Raw genomic sequence first — 21,224 nt, 5'->3', positions numbered from 1 at the left:
GTTGGCCAGGCTGGTCTCGAACTCCTGACCTCAAGTGATCTGCCTGCCTTGGCCTCCCTAAGTGTTGGGATTACAGGCATGAGCCACTGCGCCTGGCCCCACTGCCTTCTGCTTGAGCACCTGTTCCTATACAGGAAGCCTGGCTCTTCCATAACACAGTCACAGCCCACTGCCCAGTGCTTATCAGCCACCACTACTACCTGTGTCCAGTTCTAGCTAACCGTGAACATCAGAGGTCTCATGAACAGGCTGAACATTCCTGCATTTTCAGAAGCCCTTCTCCTCTATCACCCCTCTCTGCACCTATACCAGAGCATTTTCTGGTCAAGCCCTATCTCAAGTGGATAAATCTCTTCTTAAAGCCTTTCTAAGCTGGGCACAGTGGCTCATGCCTGTAATCCCAGCACTTTGAGAGGCTGAGGCGGGCGGATCACCTGAGGTCAGGAGTTTGAGACCAGCCTGGCCAACATGGCAAAATCCTGTCTCTACTAAAAATATAAAAAAATCAGCTGGGCATGGTGGCACACGCCTGTGGTCCCAGCTACTCAGGAGGCTAAGGCAGGAGAATTGCTTGAAACCCGGGAAGTAGAGGTTGCAGTGAGCGGAGATCGCGCCACTGCACTCCAAGCCTGGGCCACACAGCGAGACTCCATCTCAAAAAAAAAAGAAAAAAAAAAAAGCCTTTCTTGAGATCTCCAACTGGAAGCCATCCTTCCCTTGCTGCTGATCTCCAGGGCACCTCTTTGTATGAGACTGGTCATATTCTGAACGGCATTAGAATTATTTCTGTCTCTGTCTTCCCTCTCATTCCCCAACCCCAGATGGTGGAAACCTCAGGACGCCACAGTCCAGAGTAGGGGCTCAATGCAAGCTGCTGGAACTGAATAAAGGTAAAGTTAGGAGGACAGAGAAAGCAGGAAGCTGCGACAGCAGGAAGCTGTGATGGGGGCAGGTGGGCATGGGGGATCAGGCACCTCCAAGGCTTCATCACCAAGGGGGTGCTTTCAAAAATGGACTGGGACTTCTCTGGCCTTGGCTGAGGATCACAGCTGGACTAGTCCATGGGCAAGGGAGTTTCCTAACTAGGGATGCCAGTCATGTGAAAATGCAGTAGACTAGGTAGGGGAAGGGAATTGGAAATTAGATAGTCAGAATAAGGTCTTGATGGGGTGAAAATTTCCTCCCAGATGGTCTCTGATGGTTCTGGTTTCCTGGGCACCTAGAATAAGTGTGTCACCATTTGTCCTGAAGCTGACTTCTCTGAGCTGGATGGCACCCTGGACATCAACCAGCCCTTCACCTTCACGTCACACAGGAGGGACACTGGTCCATAGAGAGGATGCCTGCTCTGGTCACCAGCTGGAGAGTGGCAGACCTTGGGTACCTGACCTTTGGACTCTGCCACACAGAGCACTTCCTCAGTCCCTCCTGCTGCCCCTGGCAGGGTGGAGCTGGCAGGTAGGTTGCGGGACTTGGCGCTCCCTCAAGATCTCACTGCCCAGGGACCTTAGACTGACAAATTAATCCCGTGGGCCACAGGCCTGGTCTCCATAACAGGAAGGGTCTCAAGGGTTGCGAAGGAGAATCCTGAAGTCAGCCAGCTAGTCTAGTGGAGTTGCACCTGAGAGGGTTGCCATGAGGATCCAGGTGAAAAGCCCTTAGAACAGCGCCTGACTCACAAAAGGCGTGCTTTTAGGGTTATTATTCTTCCCTGGAGAAGACTAAAGAAGCAAGCAAGGGAGAGGAGGATGTGGAGAGGAGGGAGTGGGGCCCCGTTTCTACAAAGTCCCAAATCAATACCTTACAAAAGCGTGACCCCAAGTCATGGGAATCGATGCCCCAAGTTGCATGTGGGGCCAGTGAGTGGGGGTCGTAGCCCTCCGAATTAATTCGAACACTTCTGACGCTGAGATTGCCCCAGTGAGCACACCGGGAGGAACTCTAGTTCCTTCCCACCCAAAACAGTACCCAAAACTCCTGGAGGCGCCAGGAGAGAGGCCGTGACTCCGGGGCTTTGTCCTCTACCCCGCGGGGCGGCAGGGTCGGGGTCCAGGGCTGCGTGTTTGAGCGTTCTCCGCCCCGGGGCTCCCCCCTCCCCGCGCCGACCCCTCACCATCGGTCTGCGTCTCCCGATCCACCAGGGAGACCCTGTGCACTTGCTGGCGGCGCGCTTGGAAGTCCAGGGTGCCCTCGGGGCGGCCGGGGCAGAACACGGCCGTGTGCACCTCCACGGCTGGGCTGTGCGGCGCGAGGACTCGGCTGAGCAGGGCCTCCATGCGGCGGCGCGCCTCGGCCTCCTCCTCCTGCCGCGGCTGCACCACGATCCCCACGAGCGCGGGCGGCGGACGTCGGTCCCGGGCGTGCTGCTGTTGCAGGAGCAGCTGCAGCCGCGGCAGCTGCGTGAGGAGCGCAGACGCGCGGCACAACACCAGGAGCAGCTGCGCACCCCGCTCAGGCGGGTGCTGCGGCGCCCCGCGTGCAGACGCTGTGTCCTCTGCCGCGGAGGTGGGGGTCCCAGGAGGAGCCCCAGGCGCCTCGCGCGGGTCCTCGGCCTTGGGCTCGGAGCGCCGCGACTTCTTGGTGAAGCGCTTGGACTTCGTGGCCGGGCAGTTGTCGCAGTTCATGGAGCTGTCGCCCGAGCGCTTGGGCCGCCGTGCGGTGCAGTTGCTGGCGCTGGTGTGGCCGCTCATGGCTCGGGCGGACGAGGGCCTGGGGAGCTGATCGGCTGCGGTGTCTCCTGGAAAGCTCTGCAGGCTCAGGCCGTCCTCATCCTGCTTCCAGAGCTCGCTGATCAGCAGCACCTGGCCGTGGCCCTCGACAGACTGGGCCGGGGCCTGTGGCTGCGCCTCCGCCTTCCTCTCCTGGGGTGCCCTGCAGGGCTGGGCCCCAGGCCGCTGCTCCATGTCCGGCCCGACACCCTCGCCCCTCTGGGCTCGGGCTTCCGTTGGGAGGGAAAAGCTGCCCTTCTCCGGAGCATGTCACAATACCCCTGAGCCCTACCTTTTCCTGTCGTGGCCAAGCACCTCCGCCCCGCTATTCCTTGGAAATCTAATATATAGGAAGTTGCTGTTGGACGCTGGTATAACGCCGACTGTGTTCAGTTTCTCCATTTTCTACTTTTGTGGTTTCAAAAGGTGCATCCTTTTATACCATGGATAAATCTTCGTCCCCAAGGCTCTAAGTAAGGCGAATTTTTATGCACCCGGGGCATTTAAAAAGCAGTGGACCAGATCTCATTGCACCCGCAACTCTTGAGAATCAGCGAAGAGTGGCGGCCTGGGTGGCTGGGCCCCGGCTCGGCCAGTCGGCTCTCTGGGTGATTCGGGCGCCGGAGTCTTGCGCTATTACGATATAAACGGGTGGTGTTGCCCGAGATGATTTTGGGCCCCCTCAGTTCCAGGCTTCTGTGGGTACCAGCGGCCTGTCAAAACGCCAGGAAAGGTCCTCAGGAAAACAAGACAAAAAGCGTAGAACTCGTTTGCTGCCCGGCACGCGGCGTGAGCAGAGTGGCATGATGAGGCAGTACGGAGGGAACAAGGACGGTCACAGAGACTGGAAACCCAACGGTGGGGAAAGTTGTTCCCTTTGTTATTTTTCTTAAAATGAGCTTTATCAAGTTATGCTAAATTATTTTTAAAAATATGAACATAAAAAACTCTGAAAAGCAGGGTGTCAAACAGAAAACTCTGAGCTAGAATCCCGCTAAAAACTCCAGGATAGTCGGGTGCGGTGGCTCACGCCTATAAGCCCAGCAATTTGGGAGGCAGAGGTGGGAGGATTGCTTGAGGCCAGGAATTCAAGACCAGTCTAAGCAATATAGTGAGACCCCCATCTCTACTAAAAATACAAAAATTACTCGAGCCTGGTGGTGTGCCTGTAGTTCTAGCTATTCCCGAGGCGGAGGCAGGAGAATCGCTTGAACTGGGGAGGCAGAGGTTGCAGTGAGCCAAGATCACGCCAGGGCACTACAGCCTGGGCGACAGAGCGAGCCTAAGTCTCAAAAACAGAGTAAACTAAACAAGTCTGCTGGAGTGCAGTGGCGTGATCTTGGCACACTGTGAGCTCCACCCCCCCAGGTTCAAGTGATCCTCCTGCCTCAGCCTCCCAAGTAGCTGGGACTACAGATGCCTGCCACTCCAGCCTGGGCAGACTTGGTCTAAAAAAAAAAAAAAAAAAAAAAAAAAGAAAGATGGATGCTAGACTTTCATCCAAGATACATTAGACCTGCCAACTTCACCATACAGGAATTGGCCTTTCCACAGGTTTACCCTAGTGTGGGAGTCTGAAGCTTGAGATTACTAGGGGAGGTAGGAGGCCCTACCTGGGGCTGGGGCTTGCTCTTTGCCTTCTCTAAACCAGCTTTTATCAAAATATCCTAAACTGGGGAGTACCAGGAAGGAATAGAGGTTCCAGACTCCCAAAACATGGATTTGAGCTAGTCTGTCCCTCCCGACTGGGGTAAAGGAGCCCCAGTGTGCTGTCTTGTTCATTGTCAGTTCAACCTGCAGTTGGACAGTCATTGAAGAACCCTTGTACTAACTGTCTGACACGTTGGACTACCTTTAATCAGCCCCTGGCACACGGAAGCCACAGAACGGGGAGAGGAGCAGAGAGAGGTGGCAGGGCTACCAATCTCAGTGCGACCTCAGGGAGGGGATGATCCAGATGGCAGGGCTGCCAGCCTCAGTGTGACCTCAGGGAGGGGATGACCAGGCTGGGGTTAAGCCATCCCTAGGGTTCCCTGGGTTCAGCCCTTGCAGGGGCTTTTTATTTGTGTATGGTGGGGTGGGGGGAGACACTAAAGGTAAGAAGTGTAACTAAAGGCAGAAGCTCTGTCAGCTGGTGTTCAGAATGAATACCAAGACTCCTGGGCATACACTTGAAACGCCACGATTATATCTAAGTTGGTGTAACAAAGAGATCCAGAGACACGTTGGGTTAGGAATATTTATTTCTGCAGATGTCAGTGGTTCTGGGGTGTCAGGAAGGCTCTGCCATCCTCAACATGTGGCTTCCTTTCCTTTCTCCAGGGCAGCTGATCCAGGACCGTCCACTTCCAAGCCAGCAGGAAGATGGAAAAGCAGAATGGAGGGGAAACAACCTCCTTTGCAGGGCGTGACTCGGAAGTTGGACACATCATTTCCAGCCACATTCCATGGACCAGAAGTAGCCCTGTGACCAACTCTGGCTGCCAGAAAGTCTGGGAAATACAGTCTCTGCTTGGGCGATCAGGCAGGCAGTTATATCTTTGGGAACATCTCTCACCCCCTGGGAACACCTGAGCAGAAACTGAAGGACATTTAACAGATTCTCCTTTGTGTCTAATAAGAATTGCCCCCATCAGTCGGGGCTCTCCTAGGTGCTGGGTACATAGGTCATCTATACACAACCCAGCAATGGAGAGCACACCATTCCCAGGCTGCAGATGCAGAAACTGTGGCTCGGAGAGTTAAGCGTCTTGTTCAGATTCAGTCAGCTGGTAGATGGCAGGTCTGGGATTGAGACCGAGGCCTGGCTGGTCCTGCCAGGACACAGTATCACAGCTTTGACTGGGGGCTTCTTTTTGTTTACATATATTTTTTATGCTCAATGTGCATTCCTTTTGAAATACACAGAAAAGGGAAAGAAGCCGGAGTCCTACCTTGTGTAGGAGGGATAAGTTAGAAGTGTGCACCGGGATAAATCTGCCTCCCGTGCTGGCCCTGGCCCTGGCCCTGGCCCTGATCCTGCTCCTGATTCTGGTCCTTGGCCTGGGCGGCGATTCCCGGCGCTGGCTGAGCGTCACCGGCCACCAGGAGGCGCTGCCGGGCTACCGGTCCGGTCGGCCGGGGATCACAGCCTCAGCGGACAGGAAATGATCAACAGCTTCTCCTCTCGGATCCACGTGGACTCAAGGAATCTCCGGGGGGCAGGACAGGTGCTGAGCCGGGTGCAAAGGTGGAATTCTATTCCCAAAGCACATCCCGCGCCCCTTTCCTCTGCAAAGTCCCGGAACCGCGTGACTCCGGATGAGTTCTCGGGGCTGGAACCGAGGGTTCAGCCCCCTGCGCCTCTGTGTGTCCCGGTCCCTTTCCTCCAAGTAGACAGGAGGCATCTCCTCATCGGCTCAGTTCACATTCCTCCAGGGGCTCAAAGGGGACCCAGTCCCTGTCTTGGGACACCAAGTCAGGCAGACTCCAGGAGAGAGGAAGGAAGATGATTCCCGCGCTCAGGTAGGGAGCCCCTCCAGGAAGAGAGAAATGAGGGGTGTACAACGTGAGAGTGGAAATGCTCAGAAATAGTCAATGGCCTGGGCAGCTGAGCTTTCGTCCACGCCCTGGCACAGTGTGCGCGGCACAACAGAGGTGTTCAGTGAACGTTTTTCATTCAATCAACAAACACCCTGAGTGCCTCCGTGTGCAGGTCCTGGGCTAGGCTCTGGGGATGAAGTCCCTGCCTCCTGGAGTTTATACTCAGGTAGGAAAGAGTAAACAAGGTCGGCCACTACTATAATCTTACATGGCGCTGAGCTCTAGAGGAAATTAAAGCAAGATAAGGGCGCCCAATCCAGGGCTTATATTCCCCCAACTCCCAACCCCAGTCCAGCCCGGCAGTGATGCAGGGGGAAGAGGGCAGGGGTTTGGGGGGTGGAGAGGGCAGGGAAGCCACCCCCATCCTCTGGGCACAGCCAACAACCCCCAGTTTTATACAGGAGAGGCTTCTTGGGGAAAATGTCATTCCAGGAGCCCTCAAAGTGATGGGATCCACTGACTGGAAAGAGAAAAAGGTCCAAGAAGGAGGAATTCAAGCCCCTGAGGCCCCTTTGGGTAGAACAGGGCAGGGAAGAGCCTCAGGGTCGCCCAGCCTGGAAGCCGGAGGGCAAAGAGGAGGAGATGGAGAGCCAGACTCCCGGAGAACCCCGGAGGGCCTTGGAGGGGCCAGGGGCGGGGAAGTGGGAGGATAATTTTATGCATCAATTTGGCTGGACCATGGTACCCAGATATTTGATCAGCCATTATTCTAGATGTATCTGGGAAAGTATTTTTTGATAAGAGTAACATCTGAATCAGTGGATGAGTGCTGAGTAAAGCAAATTACCTCACCAGGCGGGCGGGTCCTGCTCCCTCTGTTGAAGACCTGAAGACAAAGATTGACCCTCACCCTTCACCTCCCACCTCTTCCTCACCTTGGAAAAGAAAAACATTCCTGAGAGGGGGGATTTGTCAGCAGAAGGCTTTGGGACTAGAACTGCAGCATCAGCTCTTCCTGGTTCCCCAGCGCCCAGGCCTACCCTGCAGATGTGGGCTTACCGGCCTCCACGATCAGTGAACCGGTTCCTTAAAATCAACCTCTCTCTCTTCCTCTGTCTCTCCCTCTCTCTCTCTCCCTGTCCACATCCCATTGGTTCTGTTTCTCTGGGGAAACCTGACTAATAAGGGAACTCTCAAGGCCCTGGCTGAGGATGGCAGGCCTGAAGATTGTCTGAGGCATTCAGCATTGAATGAGCAGCAGCTGGGCGTGGAGCTGTGTCAGGCGCTGGGCACAGGACTCAGCCCCAGAAACGAGTGTGGGCCCACATGGCGTGGGCCTTTGTCTGTCCCTGTCATGGCTTTGGACACACGCGTGGCCCAGAGGGGACAACGGATCTGGGTGGCGAGGTGGGAAAGCTCACCCCAGTATTCCTCTTGGTGACAGCAGTCCCTTAAGGGGTCGCCTGAGTCGTGGGACCCACAGGCGTGGACCTCCCGCCCCCTTCCTCCCCTCTCCCCCAGTGACTTTATCCAGCACCTGCCCTGCCCAGCCTTGCACAGGCTACCCTGTGACCCACTCACAGGGAGATAGGGCAGCTTCTTTCTGCCCTCAGGAGCCTTGTTCTCAAGGCAGCTCATCCAAGAGAATAACATACAGTAGATCGCCACACACATGACTGTGGCTTAGTCCAGGAAAGCCACTTATAAAATCCGGAGGTGAAGGAAGAAAAGATCGAAATCTCTGTAACAAATCCATTTCCCTCCTCCCTCCCTCCCTTCATCTCCAAAGTAGACCTGCCCCAGGGCCAGGGATCCTCTCCCTGCAAGGCTAGGTAACAAGCGGATTTTTGCTTTTGAGCTTCAAGGTCCTGGCTTCTGGTGGTTTATAGGTGATCTTTGAGGGTGGTTTTGGCGAGAGGCTTGTTAGCTTCTCTACGCTTTTGAAACGCCCACTCTCCCCACAAGAATCTGGGACTTTGCAGAACCGGTCCAAGGTGAGAGTAGGATTAATTGCCAAATGAGTTTTCTCATAAGCCTGGGGTCCAAAGTACATTGGACAGCCAGCAAATGCTTATGAAGGGTTTGAACAAGTGAAATCAAGGCTCAAGGTCATAGGACTCAATGGAGAGTGAGGCAGCTGGGATCTGGGATGACCGGCATGGGCCTCAAAGCAGGGGGCTTGGAAATAGGCCCTGAAGAGGGGGTCGCTTGCGTGGCCAGGAAGGGGTTGGGGCCCACTAGCATTTCTCAGAATGCCTATTTTCTTCGGCAGTGAGAGCTGGAGGGAGGGATGGGTTTCTCAGCACAGTTCCAGTATGAGTGGCCGTCACCACAGGGCGCCATTGCCAAGTCAGAAAGAAACAAAGCTTAACCGCTGCCTCCTGTCCCCCATGGTCTGTGAAAGTCTCATACTGTAGTGCGTCTAATGGTGGCCCCCCAAAAGATACATCTACATTATAATTCCTGGGACCCAGAAGTGTGACCTTATTTGGAAAAAGGGTCTTTGCAAATGTAAGTGACCTTATTTGGAAAAAGCGTCTTTACAAATGTAATTTACAACATTGAATGAGCACCTGCTGCATGTGGAGCTCCCTATGTGGCCCAGGCTGGTCTTAAGGATCATGTGTGTACGTGTGTGTGTGTGTGTGTGTGTGTGTGTGTGTGTGTGATAGGGTCTCGCTCTGTCATCCAGGCTGGAAGGCAGTGGCACAATCACGGCTCACTGCAGCCTCAACCTCCCAGGCTCAAGCGATCCTCTGGCCTCAGCCTCCCGAGTAGCTGGGACTAGGGTTGCACACCACCACTCCTGGTTAATTTTTTGTGTGTATTTTTTGTAGAGATGAGGTCTCCCTAAGTTGCCCACGCTGGTCTTGAACTCCTGGGCTCAAGTGACCCACCTGCCTCGGCCTCTCAAAATGCTGAGATTACAGGCATGAGCCACTGTGCCCGGTTCAAGTTAAAGACCTTGAGATGAAATGATTCTTGGGATCATTATCTTGGATGGATTGTAAATCCCAGGATGAATGTCCTTATATGAGACGTGCAGAGGAGAGACACAGAGATGGAAGAGGAGAAGGCCACGTGAAGGCAGAGGCAGCGACTTGAGAGTTGCAGCCACAAGCCAGGATGGCCTGGAAGAGGCAGGAGCAGACTCTTCTTAGAGCCTCCAGAGGGAGTGTGGCCCTGCTGACACCTTGATCTTGGACCCTTGGCCCATCAGAGCTGTAAGAGAGTAAGTTTCTGCTGTTTGAGGTCATCTGCTGCGGGAGCCCCTAGGAACAAATACACCTCCCAATCCCATTTTTAATTCCCAAGGGTTTGTACCCCCAGGACACTTCTTCCACACATGCCCTGTTGTGCTCCGTATTGCCCTGTGTCCATCTGGAAGTGGGACTCCATCCTGTTGATACGTTCCACATAAAATATACTTGTACCAAAAATGTCTTGTTTTTAGGAGACTGTGGGGGATGGGAGTTGGGGGAAGGGTTCCATTTTCCGGGGCAAGTATAGCTGTCCCTCAGTATCCTAAAGGGTTTGGTTCCAGGACTCCTGCAGGTACCAAAATTCAAGGATGTCCAAGTCTCTGATATAAAATGGCATAGTATTTGTAAATAACCTATGCACATTCTCCTGTATACTTTAAATCATCTCTAGATTATTTGTAATACCTAATGCAATGTAAGTGCTGTGTAAATAGTTATTGTACTGTATTAGTTTTAAAATTTGTGTTATTTATTATTATTATTTTGAGACAGAGTCTCGCTCTGTCGCCAGGCTGGAGTGCAGTGGCATGATCTTGGCTCACTGTACCCTCCGCCTTCCAGGTTCAAGCGATTCTCCTGCCTCAGACTCCTGAGTAGCTGGGACTGCAGGTGCATGCCACCACGCCCAGCTAATTTTTGTATTTTTAGTAGAGATGGGGGTTTTACCATGTTGGCCAGGATGGTCTCGATCTCTTGACCTCATGATCCTCCCACCTCGGCCTCCCAAAGAGCTGGGATTACAGATGTGAGCCACCGTGCCTGGCCTATTGTTGCTATTATTAAAAAAAAAAATTTGGAGATGAGGTCTCAGTCTGTTGCCCAGGCTGGAGTGTAGTGACATGATTATGGCTCACTGCAGCCTCAAACTCCTGGACTCAAGCTATCCTGCCACCTCAGCCTGCCGAGTAGCTGGGACTACAGGTTCGTGCCACCACACCTGGCTAATTTTTGTTTTTTTGGTTTTTGTAGAGCTGTGATCTCATTATGTGTTGTCCAGGCTGGTCTCAAACTCCTGGCCTCAAGTGATCCTCCCACCACAGTGCTGGGATGGCAGGTGTGAGCCACTGTGTATGGCCTGTTGTTATTTTTAAATTGCTTTTCTTTTTTCAAATATTTTTGATCCATGGTTGATTGAAATCTTGGATGTGGAACCAGGGGGTAACTGAGGGCCAATTGCACTGGGCTTTCCCTTGACTAAATTTAGGCAAAATAAAATGATCTCTAACCTTTATAAAGCTAATCAGACACCTCTAGGGTAGCAAATCCTAAAAGAAAAAGATAAGGCATATGAGTGCGTGTGTGTGTGCACGTGTATCTGTGTTGCCAAGCTGTTCCCTCCCCCACCCCCACCACTTTGCTTTTGGAGGCAAAGGAAAGGCACCCTCCTGGCTAGCAGGCCAGATGAGCCTTGTCACCTGGGGGATAGGATGCGGCCCAGATCTGCTCCTGAGCACAAAGATGAGCAAAATCAAAGGAAATTGCATGAGACTGAAGACCTTCTGTGTGGTCCTCCTGGGAGTGGCAGAAGTTTCTGATGGAGGCGCAAAACAGGCCCCTGCTACACATAACTTCCATAACCACCTATCCACAGACAATCCACCCACCCACACCACATCCCAGGCCTCTCCTTTCCGTGCCTGACCTGTGCTCCCGTGGCCTGCATGGGTGTGAGTCGCCTCCTTCTCCACTGCAGGCCTCTTCCAGGATGTCCTGGTGAAGACCACCACTGCCTGTCCAGTTATACTTGTCAGAACCCTGGGAGTGTCTCTTGACACTCCTTCTCATCGTCCACCAAACCCAGCCCGTCCCCAAAGCCTGTTGATTGTATTTCCTGCTTGTCACACAAATGCCACCAGCTTTGATGGGCACCTTGTTCCTCCCCTTTGTGGTACTTGTCACAGTTGCAGTTTGCCTGTGAGCTCCGCAGAAGACAGATGCCACGGCTGCTTATTCCTTGTCGTGTCCCTGGTTCCTAAAACAGTGCCTCGTGCATCACTGGTGTTCAATAAATACTTGCCAAATAATTGAATAAATAAGCAAATGAATGAAGGAATGCAGTTTTGAGTGAGGATGGTGTTGAAAAGGAATAAAGCCTTCCCCAGTAGTGCCTGAGGTCCAGGTAAGAATGTCCTGGATGATAAGACAGGAGACACACGGGCGTGGTAGATGGGCTCTCCCCACCCCTCCCCATAAGAGTGCAAACCTGGGACAAGCAAGAGGCTTCACAGGCCTGGTAACTGGGGGGTAGGGTTTGGTGATTCCTACCCAGGACTGGGGGCATTGGGAGGCTCTTCCTCTCTACCTGGACTGTGTTTACCAGGTGTGTTTCCCATTCATTATTTTCCAGTGGGTACTGGGTTCAAAGTTTCTACAAGCAGTGGGGGCTTTGAGGTTCAAGGAAAGTGTAGTATAGCTTTCTCTCCCTTTTAGGAAGATTTCTGTTTTTCTTTTCTTTTTTCTTTTTTTTTTTTTTTTTTGAGACAGAGTCTTGCTCTGTCACCCCAGCTGGAGTGCAGTGGCATGATCGAGGCTCACGCCAACCTCCGCCTCCCAGGTTCAAGTGATTCTTGTGCCTCGGACTCCTGAGTAGCTGGGATTACAGACATGAGCCTCTGCACCCGTCCTAGGAAGATTTCAAAACGAAGATGAGTCTATTGTAATTTAGAGGGCCATTTTAAACTCCCTGTGTTGGTGGCAGATGCTTTGGGTCTGGCAGCTAGCTCTATCCCAACCTTCTCTATCCACCCTGCAATTCCCTCCCCTCCCCCTCACATTTTATTTTGAAATTTTCAAACATTCTGAAAAGTTCAAAGAAGAGTACAATGAACTTACCCTGGATTCTCCAACTGTTAACATTTTGCCACAATTGCTTTGTCTCTCTTGGTCTCTCTCTGTCTTTGTATATTTCCACATACTTTTATTTTGCTGAGCAATTTGAAAGAAAGTTGCTGACATCTTGACACTTCACTTCTAGATATCTCAGCATCTCCTAATAAGGATATTCTCCCACAAAACCACAATACCATGATCACAACCGTAATAGCACCCAGTGTACTATCTGTATTCAAATCTCTACAATTGTCCCCGGAAGAGCTTTTAACGCTGGATTTTTTTTTTTCCTATCCAGGATCCAATCAAGATCATGTGTGATATTTGGTTGTTATGGCTCTTCAGTCTCTTTTCATCTGAAACAGCCTTTCACCTTTTTATTGTTGTTATTGTTCTTTGTTTATGTGAAATTAGTTTTTGATAAAGAGTCCAGGACAGTTGTCTTGTAGAGTGTCCCATATGTGGGTTAATCTGGTTGCTTACACAAGATTAGATGCAGGTTGAATATCTTTGGCCAGAGTTCTGTACTGCATAGGTGCCACTGTAGACTTCTCAGTCAAGTATCACATCTGGAGTAAATAATGTCAGGCATCACAACTGGAGTAAATAATGTCAGGCATCACAACTGGAGTAAATAATGTCAGGCATCACAACTGGAGTAAATAATGTCAGTATCACATCTGGAGTAAATAATGTCCGTATCACATCTGGAGTAAATAATATCAATATCACATCTGGAGTAAATAATGTCAGGCATCACATCTGGAGCAAATAATGTCAGGTATCACATCCGGAGTAAATAATGTCAGTATCACATCTGGAGTAAATAATGTCAGTATCATATCTGGAGTAAATAATGTCAGTTATCACATCTGGAGTAAATAATGTCAGTATCACATCTGGAGTAAATAATGTCAGTATCACATCTGGAGTAAATAATGTCAGTATCACATCTGGAGTAAATAATGTCAGTATCACATCTGGAGTAAATAATGTCAGTATCACATCTGGAGTAAATAATGTAAGGTATCACATCTGGAGTAAATAATGTCAGTATCACATCTGGAGTAAATAATGTCAATATCACATCGAGTAAATAATGTCAGGTATCACATCTGGAGTAAATAATGTCAGTATCACATCTGGAGTAAATGTCATTATCACATCTGGAGTAAATGATGTCAGTATCACATCTGGAGTAAATGATGTCAGTATCACATCTGGAGTAAATCATGTCAGTATCACATCTGGAGTAAACAAGGTCAGGTATCACATCTGGAGTAAATAATGTCAGTACCACATCTGGAGTAAATAATGTCAGGCATCACATCTGGAGTAAATAATGTCAGGCATCACATCCGGAGTAAATAATGTCAGTATCACATCTGGAGTAAATAATGTCAGTATCACATCTGGAGTAAATAATGTCAGGTATCACATCTGGAGTAAATAATGTCAGTATCACATCTGGAGTAAATGTCAGTATCACATCTGGAGTAAATGATGTCAGTATCACATCTGGAGTAAATGATGTCAGTATCACATCTGGAGTAAATCATGTCAGTATCACATCTGGAGTAAACAAGGTCAGGTATCACATCTGGAGTAAATAATGTCAGTATCACATCTGGAGTAAATAATGTCAGGCATCACATCTGGAGTAAATAATGTCAGGCATCACATCCGGAGTAAATAATGTCAGTATCACATCTGGAGTAAATAATGTCAGTATCACATCTGGAGTAAATAATGTCAGGTATCACATCTGGAGTAAATAATGTCAGTATCACATCTGGAGTAAATGTCAGTATCACATCTGGAGTAAATGATGTCAGTATCACATCTGGAGTAAATAATGTCAGTATCACATCTGGAGTAAACGTCAGTATCACATCTGGAGTAAATGATGTCAGTATCACATCTGGAGTAAATAATGTCAGTATCACATCTGGAGTAAATAATGTCAGGCATCACATCTGGAGTAAACAAGGTCAGGTATCACATCTGGAGTAAATAATGTCAGTTATCACATCTGGAGTAAATAATGTCAGTATCACATCTGGAGTAAATAATGTCAGTGTCACATCTGGAGTAAATAATGTCAATATCACATCTGGAGTAAATAATGTCAGTTATCACATCTGGAGTAAATAATGTCAGGTATCACATCTGGAGTAAATAATGTCAGTATCACACCTGGAGTAAGTAATGTCAGGTATCACATCTGGAGTAAATAATGTCAGTTATCACATCTGGAGTACATAATGTCAGTATCACATCTGGAGTAAATAATGTCAGGCATTACATCTGGGGTAAATAATGTCAGTATCACATCTGCAGTAAATAATGTCAGTTATCACATCTGGAGTAAATAATGTCAGGCATCACATCTGGGGTAAATAATGTCAGGTATCACATCTGCAGTAAAAAACATCAGTATCACATCTGGAGTAAATAACGTCAGGTATCACATCGGGAGTAAATAATGTCAGTATCGCAACTGGAGTAAATAATGTCAGGCATCACATCTGGAGTAAATAATGTCAGGCATCACATCTGGAGTAAATAATGTCAGGCATCACATCTGGAGTAAATAATGTCAGTATCACTTCTGCAGTAAGTAATGTCAGGTATCACATCTGGAGTAAATAATGTCAGGTATCACATCTGGAGTACATAATGTCAGTATCACATCTGGAGTAAATAATGTCAGGCATCACATCTGGAGTACATAATGTCAGCCACTCTTGGTCATTCTGAGTTTGATCACTAATCCTCACTCTGCTTCCCCTTTTGTAAGTAATTTGTAGAATCTTCACATGGTCACAGGATTAACTGAATATCCAAGTCACCCAACAGTTTTGGCAACTCTTGGTGATGCTTACCTGAAGGAAGCATTACATTGGAGGTTGCAAAATGGTAGTTTTTCATTCTTTTATTCCTGCTACATTTACTAGCTGGCCATTTTTCTGTAAGAATTTCCAAATCCCACTATATTAAAAAAATTAATCACTGTGGGTTCGTGGAGTTTTAAAAATACTATAATTGAAACTACAGTTATTCATTTTGATGTTCAAATTATCCCATATTTGAGCAGTGGGAGCCCTCAGGTCAGCTCCTGAATCCTTTTGACATGATCACATTTATCTTCCAAAACTGTTTTGCTTTCTGGTGTGACAAGAGATTCCATGCTCACGTTGTATATTTTCACCCCTGACCTAGAATCTACCATTTCTCTAACGAGCCCTGGTGCCTTTAGTGGTGAATGGTATAGAAAAAGAAAGAACCTGGTAATATATGTGATCATTGCTACTTGCCTGTCATTCAGTGGACAGGATTAGAAAACTCATTTAAAAAAAAATTACAAGTTCAAACTGATATTTCCTACTCAAATTTAACATTACAGTTTTTCTTTCACTTCTTTACTGACTACTAGTATCTTTTTTCCCCTTCAGTAAAATATATATTTGCTTATTTGCTTTCCACTATGCATGCACAAAAGAGTTTCAGAATTACAAGACCAATATTACTGCTAACAGTAAACATACTAAATAGAAGTTTTTCTGTAGTTCTTCTGTTCTTAGAACAGATCCTTCTCCACAATCAGAGTGTTTGCTCTGTGTGGTTGTGGTATCAGTTTGAGGCGTTATCAGTTTGATTTCCTTCTTTTGCATTCTATTGTAGGGTATTCTTTATCCCACCTTTTTAACGTTTAATTTTATTTTTAAAATACGTGAAACATTTATGTGGTTAAAAAGTAAAAATGGATTGAGAATAGTGGCTCACACCTGTAATCCCAGCACTTTGGGAGGCTGAGGTGGGAGAATTGTTTGAGCCCAGGAGTTTGAGACTAGCCTGGGCAACGTAGGAAGACCTCATCTCTACAAACATAAATAAATAAATAAATAAATAAATAAATAAATAAATAAATAAATAAATAGCTGGGTAAAGTGGCGTGTGCCACTGGGAGGCTGAAGCAGGAGGATTGCTTGAGCCCAGGAGGTTGAGGCTCCAGTGAGCCACTGCACTCCAACCTTGGTAAGAGAGTGAGACCCCGTCTCTGAAAAAATAAAAAAAAAAAAGTGACAGTGATATAAGATATACAAGAGAAGCCTCACTGCCGTTCCTATCCCTTCTACCCCATTCCTTCCTACCTCCACGGTTAATGCCTTCCATTAGTGTCTGTTTAATACTGTATTTCTTTTCACAAAAATAACACATACATGTATTCATTTTCTCTTCTTTCCATATGAAAGATAGTATAATATATATCCTCCTTTGCATCTTACCCCAAACCTCATTATCCGTTCACACAGACCTCTCATGCTCACATTCATTCCTTCCCATTTCAGAACATTCTGCTGTCACATGGAACCTGTTCAGAGTTGGTTTTTGTCTAGTCTATATTAATGCTAGTTATTTCAGAAGACCATGCAATACCCATGAAAACTTCCCCTTCGCTCTCAGAAAGTTTGCACAAAAATCAACTCACAAAAGGCAGGTTAATTAGATAAAACACTATGAATTTATTTTAACGTGTCAAGCATGGGGAACTGTAGCAGAGTGATTATTCGATAACCCAGCGGGGTACATATGCTTATATACCCTTCTTCTTAGGGGAAAGGGAGATGGGGAAGTGTGGATGATTTTAGTTTAAGTGATTTTTAGAGAAATTCAATGGGCTTGAAGAACATACAATGGCCTGGGACAAAGTCTATTGTGCCTGCAGAGTATACAACGGTTTGTGACAAAAGTCTGCCTAGCTGTGTTGATAGATGTCAGTCTTTCTTCCTGGATATGAGTTCAGTTCATGAAAATTTAGGAAGGGACCAGGAGTAATTGTTTTCTTCTTTAGTGAGTCTGGGCTTAGGCAGATAAGGGAACTTCAGAGAACAACCTCATTCTGTGCTTTGCGAGAGACAGACTGAGACAGAGGCGGGGGTTGGGGGAGGTCAGAGAAATCTTGTGGCTTCTTCTTCAGTTCAGCATGTCACAGAGCCATATTTGGGGGTATTGGTTTCTGAGCCCCAGTCTCCATGATACCGGCTCCTTTTGAACTGGCATGAACTCTGGATTCTGAGAGTGTGAGAAGGCAATAGGTCGAAGGTCCAAATAAGGGTGAAGGACACAATGCAGGCTGTCCCCTCCTGTCTGGCCTCTAGTGTTCTTGTGTCTCTTGGGATGTGCGTGACTTGAGAGATGGGTTTGCAGAGAGGGGCTTTGCCACTGGAGGATTATGAAGTGTTGCCAGGAGAGAAGTGGTTTCTGTGCCAAACACTTGCCTCACTCAAAGTGTATACTTTTCAAAAATTAAGGCACAATTTATATAGCATAAAATTTGCCACTTTAACCATTTATTTTTCTTTCTTTCTTTCTTTCTTTCTTTCTTTCTTTCTTTCTTTCTTTCTTTCTTTTTTTTTTTTTTTGAGACAGAGTCTCGCTCTGTCAGGCTGGAGTGCAGTGGCACAATCTCGACTCACTGTAACCTTGGCCTCCCGAGTTCAAGCGATTCTCCTGCCTCAACCTCCCGAGTAGCTTGGATTACAGGCATGCATCACCATGCCCAGCTAATTTTTGTATTGTTGGTAGAAGTGGGGTTTCGCCGTTTTGGCCAGGCTGGTCTTGAACTCCTGACCTCAGACGACCCACCTGCGTCGGCCTCCCAGAGTGCTGGGATTTCAGGCAGAGCCACCGCGCCCGGCCCACTTTAACCATTTTAAAGTGTACATCCAGTGGCTTCAGTACATTCACTGTCTCATTCAACCATAACATTTTTATCACCCCCAAAGGAAACCTCATACACATTAAAAAACCACGCCCCATTTCCCCTTCCCCCAGGCCCTGGCAACCACCAACCTACTTTCCATCTCGAATGGATTTGCCTATCCTGGATATTTCATACATGTGAAATCATACAATATGTGTCCTTCTGCGTCTGGCTTCTTTCACTTAGTTTCATCCAAGCTGCAGCATGCGTTGGTACTGCCTTCTTTTTATGATGAAATATTCCGTTTTATGAATGTACTACGTCTAGTTTATCCATTTACAGCTTATGGACAGCTGGGCTGTTTTTACATTTTGGTCACTGTTTTAACCTGTGTTTCTATTCTTCTGGGTACGTACTAGAAATGGGACTTCTGGGTCATACGGAAACTCCATGTTTAAATTTTTTTTTTTTTTTTTTTTTTGAGATGAAGTCTCACTCTGTCACCAAGGCTGGAGTGCAGTGGCGTGATCTCAGCTCGCTGCAACCTCTGCCTCCCGGGTTCAAGCGATTCTTGTGCCTCAGCCTCCTGAGTAGCTGGGACTACAGGCATGTGCCACTACTCCAGGCTAATTTTTGTATTTTTAGTAGAGTCGGGGTTTCATAATGTTGGCCAGGCTGGTCTCGAACTCCTGACCTCGTGGTCTGCCTGCCTTGGCCTCCCAAAGTGCTGGGATTACAGGCGTGAGCCACTGCACCTGGCCCCATGTTTAAATTTTTGATGAACCAACAAATTGATTTCCACATCAGCTGCACCATTTTACATTTTCACAAGCAAAGTAGGAGGGTTCCAGTTTTCCCACATCCTTGCCAATGGTTATTTTCCATTTAAAAAATTATAGTCATCCTCGTGGGTGTGAAGCGGTCAACTGTTAATACCCTTTTTGACACAAGTTTCGGGTGTCAAAAGATATGCTCTAATGCTGCCCTTTGGCTTCACGAGGCTACTTAAAGCTTCCAATTTCTTGTAAATAATATTAGACTTTGTTATTGTTACATTAACTTGGTGACCCAAGGGATTCATGGCTGTAGGGGGGCAGTCCTGTTATATTCTAAGTGCTGTGGTTTGAATGTGTCCCCCAAAGTTCATGTGTTGGAAACTTAATTGCCAATGCAACAATGTTGAGAAGTGGCACGTTTAAGTGGTGATTAGGTCATGGGAACATAGCTCTCATGAGTGGATTCAGGCCATTATTGGGGTACTGGATTAGCTGTCACAGGAGTGACTTAGATATAAAATCAGGGAATTCTGCCCCTCTTTGCTTCCTCTCACATGTGTTCTCTCTCACGATGTGATGCCTTCTGCCATGGGATGGCCCTCACTAGATGCCAGCACCACGCTCTTGGACTTCCCAGCTCCAGAACCATGAGCCAAATAAATGTCTGTGCTTTGTAAATTACCCAGTCTGTGGTATTTTGGTATAGCAGCAGAAGATGAACTAAGACACTATGCATGATGTTACCCTGAACATTTGCATAAAAACAGCTTTTTACATCACATAGCCACACTCAAAATGTGTTATGGGAATACAGAAAAACAGAGGTGGGGGAGATGACATTAACTGTGGTGAGGGGGTGAAATAATCCTTGGGACCAGTGACCTTTAGGGGTCTTTTAAAGTGATTTGTGTGCTCAAAATAACTGGCCCGGGCCTGTGGAATCCGGGCATCCTGACAAAACCACATGAATGAGGAGAACAGCACTTTTCACGACCAGCCCCACCAGGGGAATTTTTCAGGCACACATCTCACTCTGATGCTCAGGTCAGCTGGCTACCACCAGTGAGCCCAGGCCCAGAAGCTGGGGCACCCCAGTGAGTCAGAGCCCAGATCAGGGAGGGTGAGAATTACCACTTCCTGTCTATGAAAAACACTTAGATAAATGTTGGTTCCCACCATGGCTAAGAATCAAATAATATTCTTTCTTCGGGCCTCAACCTCAAGTGCCTGACAAACTCTTGAAAAACCCAAGGCACTGCCCAAAGTAGTTTACATGGGGAGGTCCAAGGTGGTTTCCCTATGGCTGGTTGATGATGTTAAGTACAGTATTTTTCAGGATTGGCAGTCAAGCAGATGTTATTAACATTAACCAATTAATCCAGGTCTTATCGCACGTCATCCTGACGCCAAGTAAAAGCACCAGAGAAGTTTGGAAGTGGAGAAATGCCACAGGGTGGATCAGGAAAGACAGGATAGAGGAGGGGCCATTTGTGTAAGACCTACCGGAAAGGATAGGTGGAGAGGACAGTGGGAGGGAAGGGGAGGATGGAGGCAGGGAGGTAAAGGTGCCACCCCCACGCAAGCACGGAGCAATGCCAAGTGTCCCAACATAGAATGGACTTCTGGATACATCCACTTTATCCCAAAATTATTGTGACAATGTGATCAAAAGAGAATATAGTGGCCAAAATGTTAAAGTTTGACATTCCAGAACAGGAATAATTATATCTTGGCACTGTTCATGGTGACATTTCTTCCATAGCTACTGTACTGAATATTTGCCAGGCGAAGAAGACACTTTCAACTGAAGTAAGTGGAGAAGTGACTATTTTGGGGAACCCCCTAGGCTACCTAGGACAGTCTCTTTAACCCCTAGGATCGAGGTGTAGTTATTAAAAGCATCCACTTTCATTGCCCAAAGTGTCCCAGTTTAGACAATAAATTATATGGTCACTCTATTTATCATGGATTTTAAATTATTTTAAAAAATTGTGGTAAAATAGACATAACCTAAAATTCACCATTGTAACCACTTTAAGTGTTGAGTTCAGTGGAATTAAGTTATGTTCACCTAGTACAACCACCACCAACTCCCCATCCCCCCCTACCCCCAGCTCCTGGCAACCAACCACAATCCTAATTTCTATGTCTATGCATTTGACTACCCTAGGTACCTCTTTAAGTGGAATCATATGGTATTTTTCTTTTTGTGATTGACTTATTTGACTTAGTATAATGTCTCCAAGTTTCATCCATATGAGAGCATGGGTCAGAATCTCCTTCCTTTGTAATGTTGAGTAATACTCCACTGCATGTGTATTCTTCTGTTCTTGCGTTGCTATAAAGAAATACCTGATACTGGGCCAGTCACGATGGTGCATGCCTGTAATTCCAGCACTTTGGGGGGCCAAGGTGAGAG

At 47.8% G+C, this 21,224-nt stretch overlaps 1 long non-coding RNA gene across 2 annotated transcripts; it reads left to right on the top strand.

The window, feature by feature from the left end:
- Positions 1 to 5,708: 5,708 nt before the first annotated feature.
- Positions 5,709 to 20,291, top strand: LOC129531974 (uncharacterized). Of its 2 annotated transcripts, none has more exons than XR_010129718.1 (3): positions 5,709 to 6,212; positions 7,086 to 9,462; positions 20,188 to 20,291. It is a non-coding gene; the product is annotated as an uncharacterized lncRNA (long non-coding RNA). The 2 variants fall into 2 exon arrangements; XR_010129717.1 differs by lacking the exon at positions 20,188 to 20,291 and adding an exon at positions 11,187 to 11,303.
- Positions 20,292 to 21,224: the final 933 nt, after the last annotated feature.

This window comes from Gorilla gorilla, chromosome 11 (genome assembly GCF_029281585.2).
Source record: "Gorilla gorilla gorilla isolate KB3781 chromosome 11, NHGRI_mGorGor1-v2.1_pri, whole genome shotgun sequence".
NCBI classification, from domain to species: Eukaryota; Metazoa; Chordata; class Mammalia; order Primates; family Hominidae; genus Gorilla; species Gorilla gorilla.
This window is presented reverse-complemented; position numbering and strand designations above follow the sequence as displayed.